The sequence below is a fragment of the Phocoena sinus genome, chromosome 8, assembly GCF_008692025.1.
Source record: "Phocoena sinus isolate mPhoSin1 chromosome 8, mPhoSin1.pri, whole genome shotgun sequence".
Taxonomy (NCBI): Eukaryota; Metazoa; Chordata; class Mammalia; order Artiodactyla; family Phocoenidae; genus Phocoena; species Phocoena sinus.
The window spans coordinates 40,619,348-40,635,137 of NC_045770.1; the positions used below are offsets into that span (position 1 = coordinate 40,619,348).

At 39.7% G+C, this 15,790-nt stretch overlaps 1 protein-coding gene across 4 annotated transcripts in view; it reads right to left on the reverse strand.

Moving 5' to 3' along the window:
• The window catches only part of DEUP1 (deuterosome assembly protein 1), a 233,610-nt gene that overhangs the window by 85,931 nt on the left and 131,889 nt on the right, over positions 1–15,790 (reverse strand). The gene's annotated exons all lie outside the window — the stretch shown is intronic.

Genomic DNA, 15,790 nt, shown 5'->3' on the forward strand with positions numbered 1-15,790 from the left:
ATGTATATGTGTGTGTGTATAGACACACACACATACAATGGAATATTATTCAGCCACATAAAAGAGTGATATCTTGCCATTTGCAACAACATGGATGAACCCTGAGGGTATTATGCTAAGTGAAATAAGTCAGACACTGAAAGACAAATACCATATGTACTCTCTTATATGTGGAGTCTAAGATATATATATATATATATATATATATATATATGATATATGTATATATAAACCAAACTCATAGATACAGGTAACAGATTGGTGGTGGCCAGAGGCAAGAGGTGGAGGTAGGAGGAATGGATAAACTGTTTTTTCAGTTTCAAAAATAATAATAAATAAATAGAATTTAACATTTCTGTGGTGGCTCACAAATCCTATTTGCACGTCACATTCTGTACTACACCTGAAACATAATTAGAACCAAATGAGAGAGACTCCAGCAGAACTCCTAGAACTCACTTTTGTAGACATGTCTGTGGTGTCAGCCTGCTCTTTAGTCAATTGTCTCTCCTAAAACAGTAAATGAAAGATTTATCACTTTATGATTTTTAGGTCATAGTTTCATGGTTGCCCTTGTTCAAAATTAATTATTGAATTATAGTTAAAAGTAGCTTTTTCTCAAGCACTTTTTTTTGTTGTCCAAAAAATGTTATTTACTGTCACCATGAGTGTTTGCTGACATACTAGCATTGCAATGCCTATTCTTATTGCATATTTGAGATGGTAGCTCATATTCGGTCCATTCTTTGCTCTCATTTGATAAGCTTAATGTTAGGATGTGGAGGAGGTGTAAATCCCACTATTCCAATAAAGCATGCTTAACTGTACTTATAAAGGCCTTATTCTAAAGCCTTCATTATAATCATCAAAAAAAGATGTTTATAGAAAGAAAATGCAGTGTCATAGCTTTCAAGTCTCTATCAATGTTTTATAAGAATTCTAGGTACATACAAATTTAAAATCTCATTTTTTTTATGTTCTAAAGGGAATGGAAATTCTGTTTAAAGATCTACATTACAGATAAACTTTTTCTTGAAACTTTTCTATGATAATTATTCACATTCTGAGTAACATCTTGGTTCACAGATTGAACCAAGGTAAGGAGGTTTGGAGACAGTGTAAGGAGGTAAGGAGACAGTGAAATGTTAGCAAGCACTAACCCTCTTTCTTCAGGGTGATTTCTAAAATCATCTAGAAGCATAAATAATTATCTGAAAAATTATTCCATATTAATACATACAAACATAGGATACAATTAATAGTAAATAAATATTTACACACGCATTAGCTTAGATTTTTTTGTTTGTTTTTTTATATTTCTTTTCTTAAGCCTGTGGGAGAGGTTGAAACTAAAGCAAATCTGGACATATTATAAAGCCACTGAAAAAGTATGAACCCCAAATCAAATTTGTATCTGACGTATATTGCTATCCCATTTTCAACATCTAAAATTACCCTTTGTACTTTTTTTGACTATTTAAACATTTAAATATTTAATAATTGACTTCCACTAATAACCATAAGCATGGATTCTATAAGCCAATCTCTTAAGACAATTAAAATTCCCTCCTGCCAAAAGGTCTATCTGATGAGAGACTGCAGTGTTAGTACATGTGAGGACAGTCACTTTACCCTTTTTCTATTTAAAACTACAGCCATCTATTTCACTGGATCCTAACAGTGAAGAATTAGGCAAACACTGATAAAATCTGTTTTTCCAATGCTAGAAAACTAAGAAATATACTGTTCCCTAAATATTAGAAATTTCTAATGAAACTTCTAATGTCAGCTTGTTCTGATAACTTCCAAATCTGTATCTGCAGCCTGAGCTGCTGAGCTCCGGACTTCTCTAACCAACTACCTATTCCACACTGACATTCCCATAGGCATCTATAGGCATCTCAGTCTTCACAAGTTCAAAGCAGAGTGCTAGACTCCCTGTGCCACAAACCTGCTCCCACTCCAGTCCACTCCATTTCTTTAATTGGCACCATAGTTACAGTTACTCAAGATAAAAAAACTCTTCATGATTCTAGATTTGGGTTTTCCTCAAACCCCAGAACCATAGTCCTATTGACACTGCCTCCAGTATACTAAATTCTGACTACTTCTCACCATATCCAGTGATAAAACCCTAGCCTGAGTCATCCTTATCTCTTGTCTGCTTCCATCCTTATCTCCTATGTGGCTAGTTGCCTACTCAACATCCAGCTTTCCTTTCTTCCATACCAACAGAGCTCTGATGTTATTCAGTGTGGAAATGTATCCAGCGAAAAAAACAACTACATTTCCCAGTCTCCCCTGGAGTTAGGCATGGCCATGTAACAAAATCTGGCCTATGAAATGTAAGCGGAAGTTGCCGTGAAGCTGTTGAAAAGAAGGCCACAGCAGTTGCTGTTGGTGTCCCACACATCTCTCACACTTACCACTTCAGGGCACTCAGCCTGACTTCCAGTGGACAGAACCTGCATTTCTTTGCCTAAGTGTCTTCTCTTGCTACTGGAGTCCTCTTTGCCTCCTGTGTGATAGGCCAGCAGTGACAGGGAATTGAAGCCCTCCCAGGAGCAACCTTCAACCAATAACTGTCGGTTACTGGTGTATAAACATTCATTTGCTCCTTGGATGGAAGAACTCTGAGGAGTGTGATTTACACTGGGTTCCAGAGTTTCCCCATCAGGATTTTGCTCCAGTCACCCTCAGTGGTACTTGGTTTGATAACCTGCCTTTCCTTGTTTTAATTCCCCAACCCTACAGGTGATAGGCTGAAAAATGGCCACCAAAGATGTAAGGTCTGAGTCCCCGGAACCTATTAATGCTATTTTATTTGGAAGAAAGTTCGTTGTATAAATTAAGTGTCTTGAGATGGGGAGATTATCCTACATTATCTGGGTGGGCCCTAAGAAAGAGGCAGAGGGAAATTTGACACACACAAGAAAAGGGGATATGAAGATGAATCAGACACAGATGAGAAGATGCTGGCCTTAAGGATCAGTGATGTAGCCACAAGCCAAGGGATGCTGGCAGTCACCAGAAGCCTGAAGAAGCAAGGAACGGATTCTCCCCTAGAGCATCTGGAGGGAATGCAGCCCTGCTGACACCTTGATTTTGGCCCAGTGACACTGATTTTGGACTTCTGGACCACAGAACTGTGAGTAAATGCATTTTAGTTGTTTTAAGCCACTGAGTTTGTTATACAGCAGTCATAGGAAACTAATAGACCATACTTTCATCTCCCAAATAAACTACTTGTATCCAAATCCTTGTTTCAGGGCTTTGGCTTCTGTAGGAACCCCAAATAAAATGCTGGCACGCTCTCTTTTGTTTTTACCCATTGCCCTTCCTCTGCTCCCTTCCTGGAAGGCAGATGAGATGCTGGAGGTGGTTCCGCCATCTTGCAATCATTAGTTGGGGCCAAACAATAAAGCCACACACTGAGGGTGATAAAGCAGAAAGATACATCTAGACTTGGATATACAGCTAATTATTTGATCTTTACTTGGATGGGTAACAGGCATCTCAAACCAAGCTTGCATTTTTTCCAGTCTTCTTTATTTTAATAAATGACAATCTTATCTTTCCAATTGGTGGGACAAAAGCCCACCATCGCATCTCCTTCCTGCACACTCTACATTCAATCTATGATTTCTAAATATTATCAGCTTTTCTGTCACAACATCCCCATTTGTCACTATTTCTACCAACCTGATCCAAACCACTGCCATCTCCCACTGAATTAGAGTTCAGCTTGTCTGTCTTTTCTACCCATGCTTTGCTATGGTCTAGTCTTCACATAGCAACCAGAATGAGCCTTTCAAAACTTTAGGTCAGAAAATGTCACTGCTTTGCTCAAAGCCTTCCAGTGACTTCCCATTGTACAGAGTGAAACCTAAAGTCTTTACCAGGTCTGCAAGGCCCTACAGGACTTGGTTCTATTTGTCTCTCTGAGGTCACCACCTACCACCTTCCTCCTGGCTTGCTCCTCTCTAAACACACTGGCCTTTTTTTTGTTCCTTGAAAATACTAAGTATGTTCCTGCCTCAGAACCTTTGCTTTTGCTGTCTCCTCTGTCTGGAATGCTATTCCCCAGGCCATATTGAATATATGAATACATATGAAGAGAACCCTCACTTTCTGTAGGTCTTTCTTCAGATTTCACCTTATCAGATTTACTTTGTAACTCTCTACTACCATAACCTGATTAATTTTTCTTCAAAGCAGTCACTACCATCCCCCTGACAGAATATACCCTCATTTATCTGTTAAAATCTGTCCCCCCACTGCACTGTAAGCTCCATGAATCCCTGATGGTATGGTAGAGCCAGTGTCAGCTCTGAACTGCCAACCTGCAGAAAAATTAAAACCCTAATCTGTTTGGGTATCATGTTATGAGACTCTGGATCCTTTATAAAATTTGTATTCAACAGGCCTTTTCTGAGAATGCACCATCAGAGAGATGGGGTGCTGTCTCACTCCTGCCAGGCCATGGTGGAATCCACGTTCTTGACTAAGCATCTGTTGCTACTTGGGAGAAGGGACTCCTCATTACTGCTGGGTGGCCGGGGGAGGGGTTCAGGCTCCCCACTAGTCCTTTGCCAATACCACCACGGCTGAGAGGGGCAGGGGGTGTCCTCATGGCCCCCATGGACACTGTGGGAAGTGGGTGGCCTCGTTATCATTCACCGCTCAAAGTGTCTGTTTTTCTTTGCCATCGTAAGTATGTATGTATCTCCCTGAGATTGTCTGTGATCTGAGGCAAGATTTGGGTATTCCGGGATCCCTGGGCCACAGCACCGAACGTGCCTCATATCCCACTTCAGTTTCTTATATGAATGGGTACAGACTTCATCTGTACTCTGACCAGCTGTCCTTCATGAGTCAGCTGTTTTGCTGATCCACCCATTTTTTCCTATTCTCGAACTTTTTAAAAGTATTTTCATAATTTGAAAATAAGATTAGCACAAGATATTTGCATTTCTGCTTTTCTCTTTTTTAGAGAAAATTTGGAAGCCATTTCACTGCATGATTCTATAGTGCACCTGGCTCTGTTATGCTCTTTTTGTACATAGCTTTTACATGACCTATGGTCCAGTGAGACTGCTTTTTCCCCCGCAGGGGAGAGAACTAATGAGCTCCTCCTGTTTCTATCATTTTCATGTTTTAGCACCTCTCTGTTTCACCAATGCTCTGACAAGAGGCTCGCAACTGCTCCAAGTGGTTCCAAGGTGCCAGACCACAGAGCACCTGCAATGTCAGGTCAGGGTGAGTGTGCCTGGATCCTGATGTACATGCCTAGGTTTACACATATCATGGCTTATTTCTTTTTCATTTTTAAAAAAATGTAACTTGTAACTAACACAACCAACCTTTTGTAAACATTGTCCTGTAAAAATTACGTACAAATTTATCCTACACAGAGGTAATCTTTAATCTTTGCCTTAACTTAATAGCAGCTTGAGTCTTTCACAGGAATCTTTCTCTTCCCTTCTTTCTTCCCTCACTCCCTCCTCCCCTCTATCTCACTCCCTCCCCTTTCTTCCTAAGTGTCTTTCCCTCCTTTCAAAGTCACTCAGTGAATTCCTACAACCACTTAGCATTGTGCTAACACTTCAGGGTCTAACTTCAAAGTCTGAGATATCAGAATTCTACCCTAGGTCCACTTCACTTTGCTTCTTCAGAGAAACAAGAAACTAGAACTCGTTAAATGTGATTACTCTGGAGAGGAATATGTGTATTTTGTGGGGGATAAATTATGAGGGAGGGAGAATAATGGGGTATAGTCTGGGCCACTCAGATACGAGAATCAATTAAATTAAAAATAATTTTCAATGTGCAAAAATAATACATGACAATTTATTAAACTACAAATATATATTGACTTATATTAGAATTATTTACAAATTATAATTAAAACTGTATTTAACTCATAAGAAACAGGTAAATAAAGTTGTGATTATGAATATGCCTCAGAGGGAAAGGACACTCTAAAGGTTAAGAAAGTTGTATACTCGGGGTCTTTTGTCTTTCCATAAAAATTGTGAATTTTTTTTTTTTTTTTTGTGGTACGCGAACTCTCACCATTGTGGCCTCTCCCATTCCAGATGCACAGGATCAGCGGTCATGGCTCACGGGCCTAGCTGCTCCATGGCATGTGGGATCTTCCCAGACCGGGGCACAAACCCGTGTCCCCTGCATCAGCAGGCGGACTCTCAACCACTGCGCCACCAGGAAAGCCCAAATTGTGAAATTTTTGTTCTAGTTCTGTGAAAAATGCCAGTGGTAATTTGATAGGATTGCATTGAATCCACAGACTGCTTTGGGTAGTAGAGTCATTTTCACAATGTAGATTCTTCCAATCCAAGAACATGGTATATCTCTCCATCTATTTGTATCATCTTTAATTTCTTTCATTAGTGTCTTATAATTTTCTACATACAGGTCTTTTGTCTCCTTAGGTAGGTTTATTCCTAGGTATTTTATTCTTTTTGTTGCAATGGTAAATGGGAGTGTTTTCTTGATTTCACTTTCAGATTTTTCATCATTAGTGTATAGGAATGCAAGAGATTTCTGTGCATTAATTTTGTATCCTGCTACTTTAACTAATTCATTGATTAGCTCTAGTAGTTTTCTGGTGGCATCTTTAGGATTCTCTATGTATAGTATCATGTCATCTGCAAACAGTTACAGCTTTACTTCTTCTTTTGCGATTTGGATTCCTTTTATTTCTTTTTCTTCTCTGATTGCTGTGGCTAAAACTTCCAAAACTATGTTGAATAAGAGTGGTGCGAGTGGGCAACCTTGTCTTGTTCCTGATCTTAATGGAAATGGTTTCAGTTTTTCACCATTGAGGACTATGTTGGCTGTGGGTTTGTCATATATGGCCTTTATTATGATGAGGAAAGTTCCCTCTATGCCTACTTTCTGGAGGGTTTTTATCATAAATGAGTGTTGAATTTTGTCAAAAGCTTTCTCTGCATCTATTGAGATGACCATATGGTTTTTCTCTTCAATTTGTTAATATGGTGTATCACACTGATTGATTTGCGTATATTGAAGAATCCTTGCATTCCTGGGATAAACCCCACTTGATCATGGTGTACGATCCTTTTAATGTGCTGTTGGATTCTGGAGGAATCAGGCTCCTAGACTTCAGACTATACTACAAAGCTACAGTAATCAAGACAATATGGTACTGGCACAAAAACAGAAATATAGATCAATGGAACAGGATAGAAAGCCCAGAAATAAACCCATGCACATATGGTCACCTTATCTTTGATAAAGGAGGCAAGAATATACAATGGAGAAAAGACAGCCTCTTCAGTAAGTGGCACTGGGAAAACTAGACAGGCACATGTAAAAGAATGAAATTAGAACACTCCCTAACAGCATACAGAAACATAAACTCAAAGTGGATTAAAGACCTAAATGTAAGGCCAGACACTATAAAACTCTTAGAGGAAAACATAGGCAGAACACTCTATGACATAAATCACAGCAAGATCCTTTTTGACTCACCTCCTAGAAAAATGGAAGTAAAAGCAAAAATAAACAAATGGGACCTAATGAAACTTAAAAAAATTTGCACAGCAAAGGAAACCATAAACAAGATGAAAAGAGAACCCTCAGAATGGGAGAAAATATTTGCAAATGAAGCAACTGACAAAGGATTAATCTCCAAAATTTACAAGCAGCTCACGCAGCTCAATATCAAAAAAACAAACAACCCAATCCAAAAATGGGCAGAAGACCTAAATAGACATTTCACTAGAGAAGATATACAGATTGCCAACAAACACATGAAAGAATGCTCAACATCATTAATAATTAGAGAAATGCAAGTCAAAACTACAATGCGATATAATCTCACACTGGTCAGAATGGCCATCATCAAAAATCTATAAACAGGGCTTCCCTGGTGGCGCAGTGGTTAAGGGTCCACCTGCAGATGCAGGGAACACAGGTTCGTGCCCCGGTCTGGGAAGATCCCACATGCCACAGAGAGGTTAAGCCCATGAGCCATGGCTGCTGAGCCTGCGCATCCAGAGCCTGTGCTCTGCAACAGGAGAGGCCACAACAGTGAGGGGCCTGCTTACCGCAAAAAAAAAAAAAAAAAAAACTACAAACAATAAATGCTGGAGAGGGTGTGGAGAAAAGGGAACCCTCTTGCACTGTTGGTAGGAATGTAAACTGATACAGCCACTATGGAGCACAGCATGGAGGTTCCTTAAAAAACTAAAAATAGAACTACCATATGACCCAGCAATCCCACTACTTGGTATATACCCTGAGAAAACCATAATTCAAAAAGAGTCATGTACCCCAATGTTCATTGCAGCTCTATTTACAATAGCCAGGACATGGAAGCAACCCAAGTGTCCATTGACAGATGAATGGGTAAAGAAGATGTGGAACATATATACAATGGAATACTACTCAACCATAAAAAGGAACGAAATTGAGTTATTTGTAGTGAGGTGGATGGACCTAGAGTCTGTCATACAGAGTGAAATAAGTCAGAAAGAGAAAAACAAATACCATATGCTAACATATATATATGGAATCTAAATAAATAAATGGTTATGAAGAACCTAGGGGCAAGATGGGAATAAAGACGCAGACCTACTAGAGAATGGACTTGTGGACACAGGAAGGGGGAAGGGTAAGCTGGGACAAAGTGAGAGAGTGGTAGTGTATATATGGACATATACACACTATCAAATGTAAAATAGCTAGTGGGAAGCAGTCACATAGCACAAGGAGATCAGCTTGGTGCTTTGTGACCAGCTAGAAGGGTGGCATAGGGAGGGTGGAGGGAGGGAGATGCAAGAGGGAAGAGATATGGGGATATATGTATATACATATAACTTATTCACTTTGTTATAAAGCAGAAACTAACACACCATTGTAAAGTAATTATACACCAATAAAAACATTAAAGAAAAAAAAAAGGAGAGCTTCCCTGGTGGTTCAGTGGTTGAGAGTCCGCCTGCCGATGCAGGGGACACGGGTTCGTGCCCCGGTCCTGGAAGATCCCACATGCGGCGGAGCGGTTAGGCCCGTGAGCCATGGCCGCTGAGCCTGTGCGTCCGGAGCCTGTGCTCCGCAACGGGAGAGGCCACACAACAGTAAGAGGCCTGCGTACCACAAAAAAAAAAAAAAAAAGAAAGTTGTATGCATAGAAGAGTACTCCTTTAAAGGATTTTTCTGAATTCAGATGTGAGAATATGCTTTAATATTCATCTGCCTTGGTCTCTGAAAATATGACTTTCACAGCAGATAAAAACATTTTGGTAGATCATGTAGCAGTACCTAGATTTTTAGGAAGGATCTGACAAGATTCTATGAATGAGATCAATGACTCAGATATAAGTCACAGAATAAAGAGTAAATGATTCAGTAGAGAAAATGAGACTTTTGGTTGAAGGCGGATGAACATACAAATTTTGCTCCCTTCCCAAATCCTACTAAAATAAAGCAAAGGAATATTTTTAACCTACAAGGTTAAACCTACAGGACAAAAAAATGGGAGCTAGTATTGGAAAAAGCCAAGAAGCAACCCACTAGATATTTCTGGAAGTAGGAGGTGAACGCTGGCTGCCCAACTTATACCCTGTAAGCAGGAGGATTTCGAATCACGTTCTCTGGAAACTGATCAGCCTGAGACAAAGGAAAGAGACTACCCTGATAATCAGACAGTGAAGACCACTATCAACAAGCCCTACCCCTGTACACTGGATCTTCCCATCAGCTTCCGATGCCATTACTCTTAAATAGGAGCAAGCAGTCAGAGATCACAGACATCTGAGGAAAGCAGTTCACACAGCGAGGTCAAATACAAACAGAAAGACATTGTTTGAAGAAAATTATGCAGAAAGAAGAAAACTTCAAAAAACTTATAATTAAGATACTAGAGGTATTAGCTCCAGGAAAAACAAAACATGCAGGAAAGGAAAAGTAATCACAGTATTCTATATGGCTCAGAGGTGAAGAGTATTTATAAAGGTAGAGGTATTTATAAAGTCATAACAAGGCAAACAGAATATTGATCCAACCAAAATTATGGTGTATTGAGAGAATGGAGGAATGGGGTGTGTGTGTGTGTGTGTGTGTGTGTGTGTGTGTGTGTGTGTGTATAGCAGGGATGACGAGGTGACCAAAACTGAAAAATCAAGAAGTAGCAAGGTAAGCATGTTCTTTAGAGATATGGAGATAAATATCAAAGGATTAGCCAAAAGAAATGAAAGTGGTTGCCTTTCGGGAGTGGAAAACTGGAGCAGGAATAGGAGATTGCTGTCTTTTGGTAACAGTGACAAAGAACCAAATGACTTTTTAAATTACATACATGAGTAACTAAGTAAAGGAAAATCTGGATAAATATTGTTTTTCAGTTAGAAAAGATATTTTAAAGAAAAAAATCCATCATATGTGCATCCACTTATACTGTACAAGGAAAATGACATTTTTCAAAACATCACTCCAGAATTCAGAAATTTTGGGACTCTCTGTTTTACTGACCTTAGCATTGCTCAGTGCATTTGTGGAATTCCTATTTAGAAATGACCTTCAGAGATAAGTTTATTAAACATAAGCTTTAATAATCTTAAATATATTACACTGCACAGCACATTGGATGGTGGTTATACTGAGCCCTTAGGGAGCTCAGTAATTGACAACTTGGTATATTCTCTAACCTGAATTTTTCTTAGTGTCACTAAATTCCCAATTCCTGTTTTCTAAAATTAGCACTATTAAAAGATATCTCTTTATGCCCACCCTCATCACTTAGGTATTTAAGAATTTTCAATGCTATGAAACAAGGGAAAGACAAAACTATTCTCAAAGAATATCCAGGGCTTCCCTGGGGGTGCAGTGGTTGAGGGTCCGCCTGCCGATGCAGGGGACACGGGTTCGTGCCCCGGTCCAGAAGGATCCCACATGCCGCGGAGCGGCTGGTCCTGTGAGCCATGGCCGCTGGGCCTGCACGTCCGGAGCCTGTGCTCCGCGGTGGGTGAGGCCACAACAGTGAGAGGCCCGCGTACCGAAAAAAAAAAAAAAATTTGTAAAAAATGTAAATTAAAAACTTATAAAATAGGATGTAGAACTTCTAAGAGAAAAAGAAAAAAAAGAAAACTAGATAAGACTAGCAAATGCTGGCAAAGCAAAAAGGGTCAAATGTTAATATATTAATGATCATAAAATCCTCTTTTTAGTGGCAAAGACATTCCAATTGAGGTATATGTATACATTAATCTAACCATATGCTACTTATAAGAGACACAATATGATATTAAAAAAATATTGCAAACAAGGGTATGAGAGGATAGAAAACATGTATTGGTCTCTGCCCCCGGTTCTTGGCACAAAGTTCCTAAAACCCTTGTAATTTCCTAAGTGATAAGAACTCTAGGGGCATCTCTTGCTCTAATATTGGTCTTAGACCTTGGTTCCTGAAACCTTAGTAATTTCCTGGGTGATAGGAGTGTCTTTTGTTCTAATGAGGCAACTTTGGGCAGGTTCCTAGATGACTCCTGGATGAGGGCTGGTCACCAGAAAGACCAAGTCATGATTAGAAACTTGGAATTTTCAGCCCCGCCTCTCCCCCCTCCATTCCCTTGTGTAGGGAGATGGTCTGAAAATGGAGTTAGTGATCAATCATGCCTACGTGATGAAGTCTCTATAAAAATCCCCAAAGTATGGGGTTTGGAGAGCTTCTGGGTTGGTGACCAGGTGGACATGCTGGGAGAGTGGCATGCCGCGTCCCATATACCTTGCACTATGCATCCTTTCCATCTGGATGCTCATCTGTATCCTTTAACAAGCTGGATGAAAGTAAGAGTTTAAAGGTAAGTGTTTCCCCTAGTCTGTGAGCTACTCTAGCAAATTAATCAAATCCAAGGAGGGGCTATTGGAACCTCTGATCTGTAGCTGGTTGGTCAGAAGCACAGGTGACAACCTGGGCTTGCAACTGGAGCTGAAGAGGGTGGTGAGCAGTCTTGTGGGACTAAGCCCTCAACCTGTGGGATCTGATGCTGTCTCTAGGTAGACAGTGTCAGAACTGAGTTGAATTGCAGGACACCCAGCTGGTGTCCCAGAGAATTGCTTGGTGGGGGAAAAAATCTCCACACATTTGGTGACCAGAAGTGAAGTGTTCTCTGTGAAGGTAAAGGAGACACACAGGGAAGAAAGACACAGTAGGGAAGAAATGGGTTTTTCCCTACAAAGGAATGTAAAAACTGAATTTTTTCCCTTATAAAAGGGATGAAGAAGGCTATTACAGACTAATGCAAATTAAGAAGAAAGCAGAGATGGCAATATCAATATCAGGCAAAGTAGAATTCAAATAAAAATCACTCACTTATACTTGTGAGACATTCTATAAAGTTAAACCATATAATATACCACGAAGATATAACATCCATGAACCTCAATATATCGAGCAACAGAACACTGGACATATAAAATAAAAACTGCCTGAAATAAAAGAAGAATTGGATACAAATTACGATTATAGTAAAGATCTTTCTTAAAATGTGACAGATCAAATAGACAAAAAGGTAATAATGGATTTGAAAAGCATAATTTAAACATAATAATAATAACAATTAAACAGTTTGGCTATATATGTATAACTTTTTAACCTTTTTTCTTAAGCAAAATATACATTTGTTTTCAATGCCTAAAGGACATTAATAAAAGTTGATCATGTAACAAATCATGAGAATAATCTTAATGAAACTGAACTATCACATAGGTCATATTCTATGACCATGGATGTAGGGGGATTAGAAAGTAATAATAAAAAGATAATTAAACCCCGCCCCCAGAAGTTACATCTCCCAAATCTCTCTTGAGTCAAAGAGGAAATCAAAGCTGAAATAATAGACAATTTAGAAAATGAGAGTGGGAACACTAATTCTACGGCCTGCAGCAAAGTTGAGCCCAAGAGGAACTTTAGCTTTAAATGCTTGTATTATTTAAAGAAATCATGAAATCCAGAAATCATGAAAATAACTGAATCATATTTTTCAACTCAAAAATCAGAACAGGATAAGTAAAATAAAACATAAAAGGACAAAGAGTAGTAATTCATGAATAAAACAAAAACAAAGTAAAATGTAGACATGGTTCTCTTAAAAAGTCCAATAAAAGTAGATTATTTATTCATTCTATAGTTATTTATGTTCTGGGCATACACTCTGAAAACAAAAAGGACAAACTTGTCTGATTCCCTTTGTTGTACAACAGAAACTAGCACAGCATTGTGAAGCAGTTATACTCCAATAAAGATGTATAAAAAACAACAACAAAAAACCCCCATGACAAATATAAATAAATAAATGTTTCATTTAGAAGTTTAGGTTGATAATTATGGCACAAACACCTATAATTGGGAGAAATCTTGGACAAATAAAAATCAAACCCTGTTATAACCTAGATGTCAGAGAATCATGACTCACCCACATTATAAATGTTCTGTGTAAAAGCTCCCACCTCAGGCCTTTGTGTTTTCTGTTCTTCGTGTCTGGAACTGTCTTCTCCCAGACGTAAGCTCTGCTCAAATGCTGCCTTACCAGGAATCTTTGTTTGACCACCCCATTTTCATCCTCAGCCTGCTTTATTCTTCTTCATATCACATATGAAACGTGTTGATATCTCCCATTGTCTCTCCCACTAACGTAAAAATCCCTTGGAGGAGCGGGCTCTAGTGTGTTCACTGCTGTCTTCCTGGTGCTTAGACCAATGAATGGCTCATTGTAGACTTTAGATAAATGAAATCTTTGTCAAATGAAGGTTGCTCCACAAATCATTACTGTGTATATAGGTGACATGGTTTGATAAGCATATAACAAACCCCTGATGAGTGAGGTTTTATCATCTTCATGATCTAAATTTTTACATATTTCTCAATAGTGCATGGGACAGAGGCAAAGCCAACCCGGCTCTCCATTCTTTGGAGGCCAAGGTCGACAAGGTCTGGTCCCATGTCTGCTGTGGTAAGTGGTGGCTTTCTCATGGAAACCTCCAGTAATTCTCATTCACTTCTGGTTTGTAATTACATTGTACCCAAATGAGCTCTATGGCTCCCTACTAAATACTAAGTTCTTTAAGGTTTGTTTCTTAACGGTCTTTGTATGAGTCAGAGAGCTTAGTGTTGTGCCTGGCATACATCCAGTCCTCCATACTTTTTTCCAAAAGAATGAAGAGAAACAGCAGTCTCCATGCCTCAGATTTGCAGGAGTGAAGTGATAGCTGGTACCCAACCTTAGCTTCAAGACCTTCAATCTGCATCATAGCCCTCAGTGCCATCTTCACACCAGGGACTTACCACCTGCTCAATTCACAACCCTATCCTGGCTCTGCTATGGATTCCAGGCAGGATGCTCCCCACATCTTTTTCCCATCCATTTCTAACGTAGCAAAATGCTGGGATGGGAGCCAGACATATCTGCTGAATTCAAATCCTACCTTCTCCACAAACCAGCTGTGTATTCTGGGCCAAGTTCCTGCTTTATTTCTCTTTCTTTCTACCTTTCTGAACTCAATGTGACAGAGGCTGCTAGTTGTTCACCAATATCCATTCTTTTTCCTTTTATTATAGTACCTCTAAGCTTTAACTGGCCATATGGCTGCCCAGTTAGAGTCTGCATTTCTCAGCCTTCCTTGCAGCTAGCTCTTGCCCTGGGGCTAAGCTCTGGCCAATGCGGAGTGAACAGAAGCAAGGCTTGTCACTTCCAGGTCATACTCCTAAGGGGAATGGTCTTACTCTCTCCTCTTGCCCTTACCCCTTCCCTCTGGCAGGAGCACAGTCATGACGGTGGGAGCTGAAGCAATCACTTCAGGCCCAGAGCTGGAAATCATGTAGTGAGAATGGCAGAGCTGCCCTACCAGCCCTGGTCTGCTCATCTCTGGTCTTGTGGATGAAACAGAAATACACTTCAATCTTTTTTAAACCTCTGTATTTGGGGGTCTCTTTGTCACAAGAGCTTAGACTATACTCTAACTAACACGCTCAATTTTGTTAGTTGTAAAATGAGAATGATACCTAGCAGGGCTGTTCTAAGGAGGAGTATGCGGTAGAATTTTAAGACTCGTGCACCTTTTAGCCTGATGTCAAAGTCACAGTCAGAGCAGAATAACTGAAAGTAAGATATCTGGAGTGTTTGACTAGTGCCAAAGTGAGTCACAGTCAAGATCAGGTACTATAGTATCACCCCTACCCCCCATGCCTCTCCCACTTTCTCCACTCCCTCTCAACTCCCTAAGCTCTAGGGTCAGCCAGTGGCCAGTTGGCTAATGAAACAGTAGGAAGAGAAACCTTTATGGTGCTGGTGGCAGGGCAGGACAGACATTTGTCAAAAAGAATTTAAATTTTTACAATGGCAAATGCCATACAAACTCTATTCCTTATCTCTTCCTGAAACGTTTGGTAAAATATCCAGTTCTTGCTGCAGTTTTGAGGAGCTAAATCTGTTTTGAGGCTATGTTTACGTTTTGAGTTCAGCCTTAAGGGCAAGCCTGGAGGGATGCTTGGACACTCAATGCAGCAGGAAAGGAGCAAGCTGGCCAGGAGCTGCTGCACTGTGGAAACCCAAGAGCACATGAGGTCTATGTGGGCATCCATCACCCTAGAACACTGGAAAATTTCACTAAAAGTTGGAAAATGGTGATTTTTGACTACAAATCCATAGTCAAAACTGGAAAGACTCAAACTATAGATTCTTAATTAAAGTTACTTGAATTGCTCCCAACCTCCTCACCAAAAATAATTGGTACATCCTCTATTAATACT